At 39.2% G+C, this 11035-nt stretch overlaps 1 long non-coding RNA gene across 1 annotated transcript; it reads left to right on the top strand.

Annotated features, from left to right (window-relative positions):
- The first annotated feature begins 1204 nt into the window (after positions 1-1204).
- On the top strand, positions 1205-6719 carry LOC124028638. Its single transcript, XR_006837622.1, has 2 exons — positions 1205-2842; positions 5260-6719. It is a non-coding gene; the product is annotated as an uncharacterized LOC124028638 (long non-coding RNA).
- Positions 6720-11035: the final 4316 nt, after the last annotated feature.

Genomic DNA, 11035 nt, shown 5'->3' with positions numbered 1-11035 from the left:
GTGTTTATTATGGATCCCTATTAGTTCCTGTCCAGGCACCAGCTACTCTTTCTGGTGTTTATTATGGATCCCTATTAGTTCCTGTCCAGGCAGCAGCTACTCTTCCTGGGGTTTATTATGGATTCCCATTAGTTCCTACTAAGACAGCAGCTACTCTTCCTGGGGTTTATTATGGATCCCCATTAGTTCCTGCCAAGGCAGCAGCTACTCTTCCTGGGTTTATTATGGATCCCCATTAGTTCCTGCCAAGGCAGCAGCTACTCTTCCTGGGGTTTATTATGGATCCCTATTAGTTCCTGTCAAGGCAGCAGCTACTCTTCCTGGGGTTTATTATGGATCCCTATTAGTTCCTGCCAAGGCAGCAGCTACTCTTCCTGAGGTTTATTATGGATCCCTCCTATTAGTTCCTGCCAAGGCAGCAGCTACTCTTCCTGGGGTTTATTATGGATCCCCATTAGTTCCTTCTAAGACAGCAGCTACTCTTCCTGGGGTTTATTATGGATCCCCATTAGTTCCTACCAAGGCAGCAGCTACTCTTCCTGGTGTTTATTATGGATCCCCATTAGTTCCTGTAGTACTGTGCACCTCCGATAGTCTGTTCTGGACTTGGGGACTGTGACTAATCCTCTTGTGGCATGTCTTTTGGGGTATGTATGTGTGTCTGAGCTGTGTGTTCGTTGTTTAGACAGACACCTTTGTACATTCAACTTGTCAACACTTCTTACAAAAACAAGTAGTGATGAAGTCAATCTCTCCTCCACTTTGAGCCAGGAGAGATTGACATGCATATTATTAATGTTAGCTCTCCGTGTACTTTTAAGTGCCAGCCATGCTGCCCTGTTCTGAGCCAGCCATGCTGCCCTGTTCTGAGCCAGCCATGCTGCCCTGTTTTGAGCCAGCCATGCTGCCCTGTTCTGAGCCAGCCATGCTGCCCTGTTCTGAGCCAGCCATGCTGCCCTGTTCTGAGCCAGCCATGCTGCCCTGTTCTGAGCCAGCCATGCTGCCCTGTTCTGAGCCAGCCATGCTGCCCTGTTCTGAGCCAGCCATGCTGCCCTGTTCTGAGCCAGCCATGCTGCCCTGTTCTGAGCCAGCCATGCTGCCCTGTTCTGAGCCAGCCATGCTGCCCTGTTTCTGCTGAGCCAGCCATGCTGCCCTGTTCTGAGCCAGCCATGCTGAGCCAGCCTGTGCCCAGTTCTGAGCCAGCCATGCTGCCCTGTTCTGAGCCAGCCATGCTGCCCTGTTCTGAGCCAGCCATGCTGCCCTGTTCTGAGCCAACTGCAATTTCCCTAAGTCCCTCTTTGTGGCACCTGACCACACTGCAAGTGATTGCATTGTCACACTTAATCATACACACACTGCCACTCTGTGTTTCTTATGGTGAGTTGAAACCTTCCAACTCACCCTGTTGTTTCTTACAACAACGTTTCTTCAACATGGAAAACAAAACCTACAAGTGAATGCCTCCATATTCACATTTCATGGAATACATTGCTACATACTGTAGTGAAGAACTCTCATTTGAAGTAAACTCATAACTAGAATAATAACATTGATTAAAAGCAAAGATATTCAAATATAATAATGGCCTGAAGATGTTCCACCCCCACCGAAATCCTTTGACAGGGTCCAATCACACTGCTTCATCTTAACCTCGCAGTGACACTTGATGTAAACTTCATTGACTTTAACCTGTTCCATCTGCCTCTCCTTGGATTGAGAATATCGCCCGTGGACACAGTGTAGTTAGTTAGTTGTTACTTTGCCAGTTCTCCAACCCCTCACACACTGACTCATACATAAGAACGTAGTCTAATATAAATGCATTAGGATGCTTGGATTCACACCAAGTTCTGCTGTTTATCTCCCTTCCCTGCTTTTGGAGTTATAATGTCAAACCCCTTTCTGACTCATAAGAAGGTACTGAAAGCATTTGTATGCTAAGTACATGCAGAGTTCTGTTATTTGGTTAATTGAGTGCTTTACTTGCATTCCATTAACTGTTGCATTGCATGATGGTAGTCTAAAATACATGCAGATTTCTGTTATTTGGTTTATGAGTGCTTTACTTACATTCCATTAACTGTTGCATTGCATGATGGTAGTCTAAAATACATGCAGTAGGATGCTAGGTTCTTATTTCCCTATTTCCGTGTTACTTTCCTTTCTAAAAGAGTAAGAAGGTCCCTATTAGTTTTGAAACCGACAACCGTTAGAATATCAATCTCAATGACAACCATTAGAATGTCCATTTCTGGTCTGACTGGTCTTTTTACTGCATTTGGTTGATAATGGCTCCTACTTACATCCATTAACTGTTGCATTAACATCATGGATCAAACAGATGCTGCAGGGCCTGTAATTAATGTCGGAGGCGTCTCTTGGGGCTACCTTGTAATGGTGGTGATGTTGGGTCACTACCAGTTAGTATAATGCCGTTAATTGCTCCCAGAATAAGATTCTTTAACATTTTAAAGACATAATGGCTGCATTTTCACAGGCAAGCCAATTCTGATTGGTCAATAGACCAATTATTGAAAAAATGATCAGAATTGGGCTGCCTGTGTAAACGCAGCCATAGTGACTTCAGTGAACTCCTAAGGCTGGCCATGTTGTGCTGTTGAAACATATAAATATACATATAAATATATGCTTGTTTTTGTGTCATTTAATATTTATTATTTTTAATTATTATTTAATTAGAACATAATTGAGTCTTTGCTTTCTATTTTTTTGTTTTCTCACTTTTTCAGACGAATGCACAGTGACGAGGTCGTACCTTTTCCTCCACAAGTTCTGGTTCTTCAGTACCATCTACTACTTTGGTAACTGGGTGTTTATCGGGGTATGTGTTGGAAACTCAAAGATTTGGTTGACAATGTTCTTGCAAAAATGTCACAGATGGTGTAACTATAAGTGCAATTAATAGTGTAAAGGCAGATCAGATTAACTGAGTACTGCTGAGTCTGCTAGTCTGCAATTCATTGATTGGTTAAATTGTTTGGACATTAAAGATGACCTGCCATAATTCATTAAACTTTACTAATTTACTTAAACTTTAAGTCATTTAGTACTCATTTACTTAAACTGCATACTTTGATTGCATACTCATTTAAATTGCATACTCATTTTTGCATGCTCATTTACTTAAAAAGATCACCTAAATAGCCATACTAAAGCGTTCTACTTAAACTGCATACTAATTTACTTAAACTGCATTTACTTAAACCACATACTCATTTACTTAAACTGCGTACTCTGCATACTCATTTACTTAAACCGCGTACTCATTTACTTAAACCGCATACTCATTTACTTAAACTGCATACTCATTTACTTAAACTGCGTACTCATTTACATAAACTGCATACTCATTTACTTAAACTGCATACTCATTTACTTAAACTGCGTACTCATTTACTTAAACTGCATACTCATTTACTTAAACTGCATACTCATTTACTTAAACTGCATACCCATTTACATAAACTGCATACTCATTTACTTAAACCGCGTACTCATTTAACTCATTTACTTAAACCGCGTACTCATTTACTTAAACCGCGTACTCATTTACTTAAATCACATACTCATTTACTTAAATCGCATACTCATTTACTTAAACTGCGTACTCATTTACATAAACTGCATACTCATTTACTTAAACTGCGTACTCATTTACTTAAACCGCATACTCATTTACTTAAACTGCATACTCATTTACTTAAACTGCGTACTCATTTACTTAAACCGCGTACTCATTTACTTAAACTGCATACTCATTTACTTAAACTGCGTACTCATTTACTTAAACCGCGTACTCATTTACTTAAACCGCGTACTCATTTACTTAAACTGCATACTCATTTACTTAAACTGCATACTCATTTACTTAAACTGCGTACTCATTTACATAAACTGCATACTCATTTACTTAAACCGCGTACTCATTTACTTAAACTGCGTACTCATTTACTTAAACTGCATACTCATTTACTTAAACTGCATACTCATTTACTTAAACTGCGTACCCATTTACATAAACTGCATACTCATTTACTTAAACCGCGTACTCATTTACTTAAACCACGTACTCATTTACTTAAACTGCGTACTCATTTACTTAAACTGCGTACTCATTTACTTAAACTGCGTACTCATTTACTTAAACCGCGTACTCATTTACTTAAACCGCGTACTCATTTACTTAAACCGCGTACTCATTTACTTAAACTGCGTACTCATTTACTTAAACTGCATACTCATTTACTTAAACTGCATACTCATTTACTTAAACTGCGTACTCATTTACGTAAACTGCATACTCATTTACTTAAACTGCGTACTCATTTACTTAAACTGCGTACTCATTTACTTAAACTGCGTACTCATTTCGGCGTTTGATCTAGTACAATTCATTGGTCTTTTCTGACTCACGTGTTAGACGACAGCTGATAATCAGATAAATTGACCTGCTGTACTATTTTCTAAACTTCACATACTAGAAAACTGTATTTTTTCACATACTATAGTACGCTAGTATGGGTATTGGGAGATGGTCCATGACTTCCATGACTTATTTCTTATTTTTGATTGTAAATGTCCATGTTTTCCACCTGTAGGTTTTCCTCATTGACCTGGTGGTGATTGATTGTAGGTTTTCCTCATTGACCTGGTGGTGATTGATTGTAGGTTTTCCTCATTGACCTGGTGGTGATTGATTGTAAATGTCCATGTTTTCCACCTGTAGGTTTTCCTCATTGACCTGGTGGTGATTGATTGTAAATGTCCATGTTTTCCACCTGTAGGTTCTCCTCATCGGCCTGGTGGTGTTTGATTGATTGATTGTAACTTTCCATGTTTTCCACCTGTAGGTTCTCCTCATCGGCCTGGTGGTGTTTGATTGATTGATTGATTGATTGTAACTTTCCATGTTTTCCACCTGTAGGTTCTCCTCATTGACCTGGTGGTGATTGATTGATTGATTGATTGTAACTTTCCATGTTTTCCACCTGTAGGTTCTCCTCATTGACCTGGTGGTGTTTGATTGATTGATTGTAACTTTCCATGTTTTCCAAGGTTCTCCTCATTGACCATTGATTGATTGTTTTCCATGTTTTCCACCTGTAGGTTTTCCTCATTGACCTGGTGGTGTTTGATTGATTGATTGTAACTTTCCATGTTTTCCACCTGTAGGTTCTCCTCATTGACCTGGTGGTGTTTGATTGATTGATTGTAACTTTCCATGTTTTCCACCTGTAGGTTTTCCTCATCGGCCTGTTGGTGTCATGTTGTAAGGGGAAGAAATCAGTGATCGAAGGAGAGGTGGAGGCAGATGACTCTGACATGAGTGAAGACGAATATGTCCACTGACAAGACCACAGCCTGCCGGACCTGGGTTCAAATACTATTTGAAATGTTTTAAATACTTTTGAGCATTTGCTTTAGCCTGCCTGGGAGTGTCGGGTGGGCGGGGTTTGCATGTTCTGGACTTTTCTATGGGTTCACCTGCAAAAGGCAAGCTTAATCAAATACAATTGAAGTATTTTAAATCATTTTAAACAGTGTGCCCTAATGAATATGGCCCAGGTCTGCTACCTGCATGGACCAGGAGACATTTGAACCGGATTGGTTTCTGTTACAGCTGGTTTGCTATAACATAAGAATATGACATTTGGATTGTTCATACAAGGCAGTAAAACTTTAATTTGAACTGTTGTTTTCTGGTTTCTGCCTGAGATTGGTTAATATTCCACAACGTTGTGTTGATACTGATGTATTATAACAGGAGAGGGTGATGGTGAGGTTGCTCTTTTCTATTAGGGCAACTTTTTGTTTTTTGTTCAGTCAAGTGTCTTTGTTCAAAGCAGTATGTAAACCCTGAATGCATCCCAAATGGCACCCTATTTCAAATATAGTGCACTTCTTTTGACCAAAGCCCTATTGGACCCCGGTCATAAGTAGTGCACTATATAGGATATAGTGTTCCATTTGAGATGCAACCCTCTTTGTGTTACTACGGGTATGTGCCTGTTGTTTCAAATGTGATCTCCACCAATTCCATGTTTTATGTTTCCAAAAAGAAAGATTTAGTGTTGCAAAATTCTGGTATATTTTCCAAAATGAGAGGATTCTGAATTCCCTGCTTATTACCCTCACTATTCTGGGAATCTTCAAATGGGGACGAAAAAGACAGAAAAACCAGGTGAAAGTTCCTAACATTTTCCAACCCTAAGAAAGGTCCCTGGTTGAGAACCAAACGGTGGTACTGGATGTTTTGGATCCTGAAAAGACAAGATGTTGTCGGGGAAACAATAGTCCAGGATTACTTTGTTTCTTATTTATTTGAACTCAACACATTTTTGTTGTCATGTACATTTCTGTAATATATGGCTGGATAAATGTTTATTTTAGCCTTTAACAGATGTATTATTTTTAAGATGAGTAACTTAGCACATTCAGCATGTTAACTTACAGCAACAAATATGGACATGTATTTGAGACCATATTGATAATGCACATTGCTGAGTTAAAATATATATTCTCTTATCCCTGATTTTGGTTGTGTTTGGTTGGTCTTAGCTTGACTAACTGTTATTGCGTTAATGAATTGATTTGCTGTAAAGTTATCTGAACATGAACCGAGCATAATATCACTTGACTACTGATCACGATATCAATTTACTTTATGAATTTGGAATAAAATATGAATTCTGAATTGATTATTGCTGTATTTACGTTGTTAATCTATACATTTCTAACGTTAATTCAGGGATTGCTTTGGACCTTGAACTTGGGGTTGGCGTAGCCATTTGTTTTTCAAGGACGAGACATTAGTGATATTTATAGTGTCCTCTTTAAGACTGTTGATAATAAAGAGGTTGGGCCATCTTATTTAGTGTGCCATGCACTTTTCATCACTGCACTAGATAACAGTGCATCTATTGAATCTGTCACAGTGGTCATTATTAGCCTACAAGATGGCATGTAGCTGGCTTCAGTACAGTATATATAGAAAAGTGATAACTCATCGCAGGCTTTATTATTTATTTACCTTCTAGTCATCACCACGGTGACGCTTAATCAATGGCTTCTAGTACTAATGCCAGGACACTGGGCTACATACTATAGATAAAAAGACTGGTGTTAAGATGTTAACTCTCCACTATCTCCCTACACAGTGGTGATCCCTGGGCTACATACTATAGATAAAAAGACTGGTGTTAAGATGTTAACTCTCCACTATCTCCCTACACAGTGGTGATCCCTGGGGCTACATACTATAGATAAAAAGACTGGTGTTAAGATGTTAACTCTCCACTATCTCCCTACACAGTGGTGATCCCTGGGCTACATACTATAGATAAAAAGACTGGTGTTAAGATGTTAACTCTCCACTATCTTCATACACAGTGGTGATCCCTGGGGCTACATACTATAGATAAAAAGACTGGTGTTAAGATGTTAACTCTCCACTATCTCCCTACACAGTGGTGATCCCTGGGCTACATACTATAGATAAAAAGACTGGTGTTAAGATGTTAACTCTCCACTATCTCCCTACACAGTGGTGATCCCTGGGCTACATACTATAGATAAAAAGACTGGTGTTAAGATGTTAACTCTCCACTATCTCCCTACACAGTGGTGATCCCTGGGGCTACATTCTATAGATAAAAAGACTGGTGTTAAGATGTTAACTCTCCACTATCTCCCTACACAGTGGTGATCCCTGGGGCTACATACTATAGATAAAAAGACTGGTGTTAAGATGTTAACTCTCCACTATCTTCATACACAGTGGTGATCCCTGGGGCTACATACTATAGATAAAAAGACTGGTGTTAAGATGTTAACTCTCCACTATCTCCCTACACAGTGGTGATCCCTGGGGCTACATTCTATAGATAAAAAGACTGGTGTTAAGATGTTAACTCTCCACTATCTCCCTACACAGTGGTGATCCCTGGGGCTACATACTATAGATAAAAAGACTGGTGTTAAGATGTTAACTCTCCACTATCTCCCTACACAGTGGTGATCCCTGGGGCTACATTCTATAGATAAAAAGACTGGTGTTAAGATGTTAACTCTCCACTATCTCCCTACACAGTGGTGATCCCTGGGGCTACATACTATAGATAAAAAGACTGGTGTTAAGATGTTAACTCTCCACTATCTTCATACACAGTGGTGATCCCTGGGGCTACATACTATAGATAAAAAGACTGGTGTTAAGATGTTAACTCTCCACTATCTTACACAGTGGTGATCCCTGGGGCTACATTCTATAGATAAAAAGACTGGTGTTAAGATGTTAACTCTCCACTATCTCCCTACACAGTGGTGATCCCTGGGCTACATACTATAGATAAAAAGACTGGTGTTAAGATGTTAACTCTCCACTATCTCCCTACACAGTGGTGATCCCTGGGGCTACATTCTATAGATAAAAAAGACTGGTGTTAAGATGTTAACTCTCCACTATCTTCATACACAGTGGTGATCCCTGGGGCTACATTCTATAGATAAAAAAGACTGGTGTTAAGATGTTAACTCTCCACTCTCCCCTGTACACTGATACACCCTCTTCATTCTCTGAAGCAGCTCAATTATCTGATGGTTGGTTGGTTGGATGGTTGGTTGGTCCATGAATGCACTGCAATGTGACATGAATCACATCTGTTCCAGGTGGGAACATGATACACACACAACAGATGGAAAGGACCTGGAGAAGAAATAACAAACACTATGGATGTGTTTACACAAGCAGCCCAATTCTGATCTTTTGCCCGTTTTTTGGGCTAAACATCGGATTGATTATTCAAAAGATCAGACTTGGGCTTTCTGTGTTAACATAGCCTATGTAGAACTCTCTAGCTTTACCTAACATCACCCTTGGAGGAAATGACAACTGTCCCTACAGTAATAACTCTTCTTTTATGGTCATCCTTTGTTATTGTGTGGTTTTGTTGAGTTATGGAACAATGAGCCGATTCCTTCCACAGGCTTTCTTTGATAGGTTTTTCATAAGACACTGAAGGTCATCTTTCATTTCAGATGGGGGGTCAAAGGTGAGACAGAAATACTGACAAGGGAAAATAATATAAGGCTCAAATCAAATCACAGTTTATTGGTTCATACACATATATTTTCAGATGTTGTTTATTGCAGGTTCAAATGTTTATATTTCTAACTCCAACAGTGCAGTAAAACTAACAATACAAAACAATACACACATACAAATGTACAGTCACGTTTCTGTTTCAGAACACACTTAGGAAGTGACTTAATTTGTCAATATTCTGCACAGGTCACGTTTGTTTATTCCTGTTTGTCCAGTTTTCTATTCTATTGTTGTGGTCCTTTGGGATGGTTAGAGACTGAAGAATAACTGTCTCACTATGAGAGACACTCACGTCCTTCTACAACAGACATCCTGACCAGAGAGACCTTTAGGCTATGCTCATAAATGTTTTCTTCGTGGTTTTTACAGACCCCAGAGCTTGCAGTACTCACAAGCAGGCTGGCTGAGATCACTACACTTAAAAATAGGTCCATTTGTGTTGTTCCTTTGAGAGATCAGCATGGGGTTAGTGGTTCCCCAGTTAAATCAACTCAACAACTTTGACATGTTGCCTTTCACTGCATAACATCCTCATTGTTTGATGAAGGGATGAATGGAAGGATTACTAGTATTCCAGACAGTAATGGACTCTAACTTCCCTGAGCTGAAAAAAAGACTTATTACATGTACTGTGGATAGATGAACAGCTAATCCTTCACAACGTTGCTGGAGGCCTATTGGTTTCACGTTAGCTTACATTACATTGTCTATCTTGGCTTTTTGGGTCAGCTTTTTTCCCCATCTTTCAATAGCCAATAGTGTTCTAAGGCTCTTGTATATCACATGAAACGAGACATAAAGCTACAAGCCTTACGGTGTTGACGTCTGAGTCTTTCACAACGCGTTGTACATTTATAGGTTGCCATGGTACATTCTCAATTGCTCTGACAAGATGCACCCTACACGGTATCTAAACGTCTTCCAGTTTTATCATTATTTTGGAAGTTTTCTTGATCCTACCAGAAAGAGTACAATGTTAGTGATGTCTTGTTGGGAGATGTATGGTACATTATATATATTATACTGTGTTAGGGATGTCTTGTTGGGAGATGTATGGTACATGATATATATTATACTGTGTTAGGGATGTCTTGTTGGGAGATGTATGGTACATGATATATATTATACTGTGTTAGGGATGTCTTGTTGGGAGATGTATGGTACATGATATATATTATACTGTGTTAGGGATGTCTTGTTGGGAGATGTATGGTACATGATATATATTATACTGTGTTAGGGATGTCTTGTTGAGGGATGTATGGTACATGATATATATTATACTGTGTTAGGGATGTCTTGTTGAGGGATGTATGGTACATGATATATATTATACTGTGTTAGGGATGTCTTGTTGAGGGATGTATGGTACATGATATATATTATACTGTGTTAGGGATGTCTTGTTGGGAGATGTATGGTACATGATATATATTATACTGTGTTAGGGATGTCTTGTTGGGAGATGTATGGTACATGATATATATTATACTGTGTTAGTGATGTTTTGTTGGGAAATGTATGGTACATGATGTACAGTTGAAGTGGGAAGTTTACATACGCTTAGATTGGAGTCATTAAAACTTGTTTTTCAACCACTCCACAAATTTCTTGTTAATAAACTATAGTTTTGGCACGTCGGTTAGGACATCTACTTTGTGCATGACACAAGTCATTTTTCCAACAATTGTTTACAGACAGATTATATCACTTATAATTCACTGTATCACCATGGGACAACGCAGCCGTCATACCGCCCAGGAAAGAGACACTTTCTGTCTCCTGGAGATTAACGTACTTTGGAGCGAAAAGTGCAAATCAATCCCAGAACAACAGCAAAGGACTTTGTGAAGATGCTGGAGGAAACATGTACAAAAGTATCTATATCCACAGTAAAGCGAGTAAAACAAG

This window comes from Oncorhynchus gorbuscha, unplaced genomic scaffold, assembly GCF_021184085.1.
Source record: "Oncorhynchus gorbuscha isolate QuinsamMale2020 ecotype Even-year unplaced genomic scaffold, OgorEven_v1.0 Un_scaffold_4558, whole genome shotgun sequence".
NCBI lineage: Eukaryota > Metazoa > Chordata > Actinopteri > Salmoniformes > Salmonidae > Oncorhynchus > Oncorhynchus gorbuscha.
This window is presented reverse-complemented; position numbering and strand designations above follow the sequence as displayed.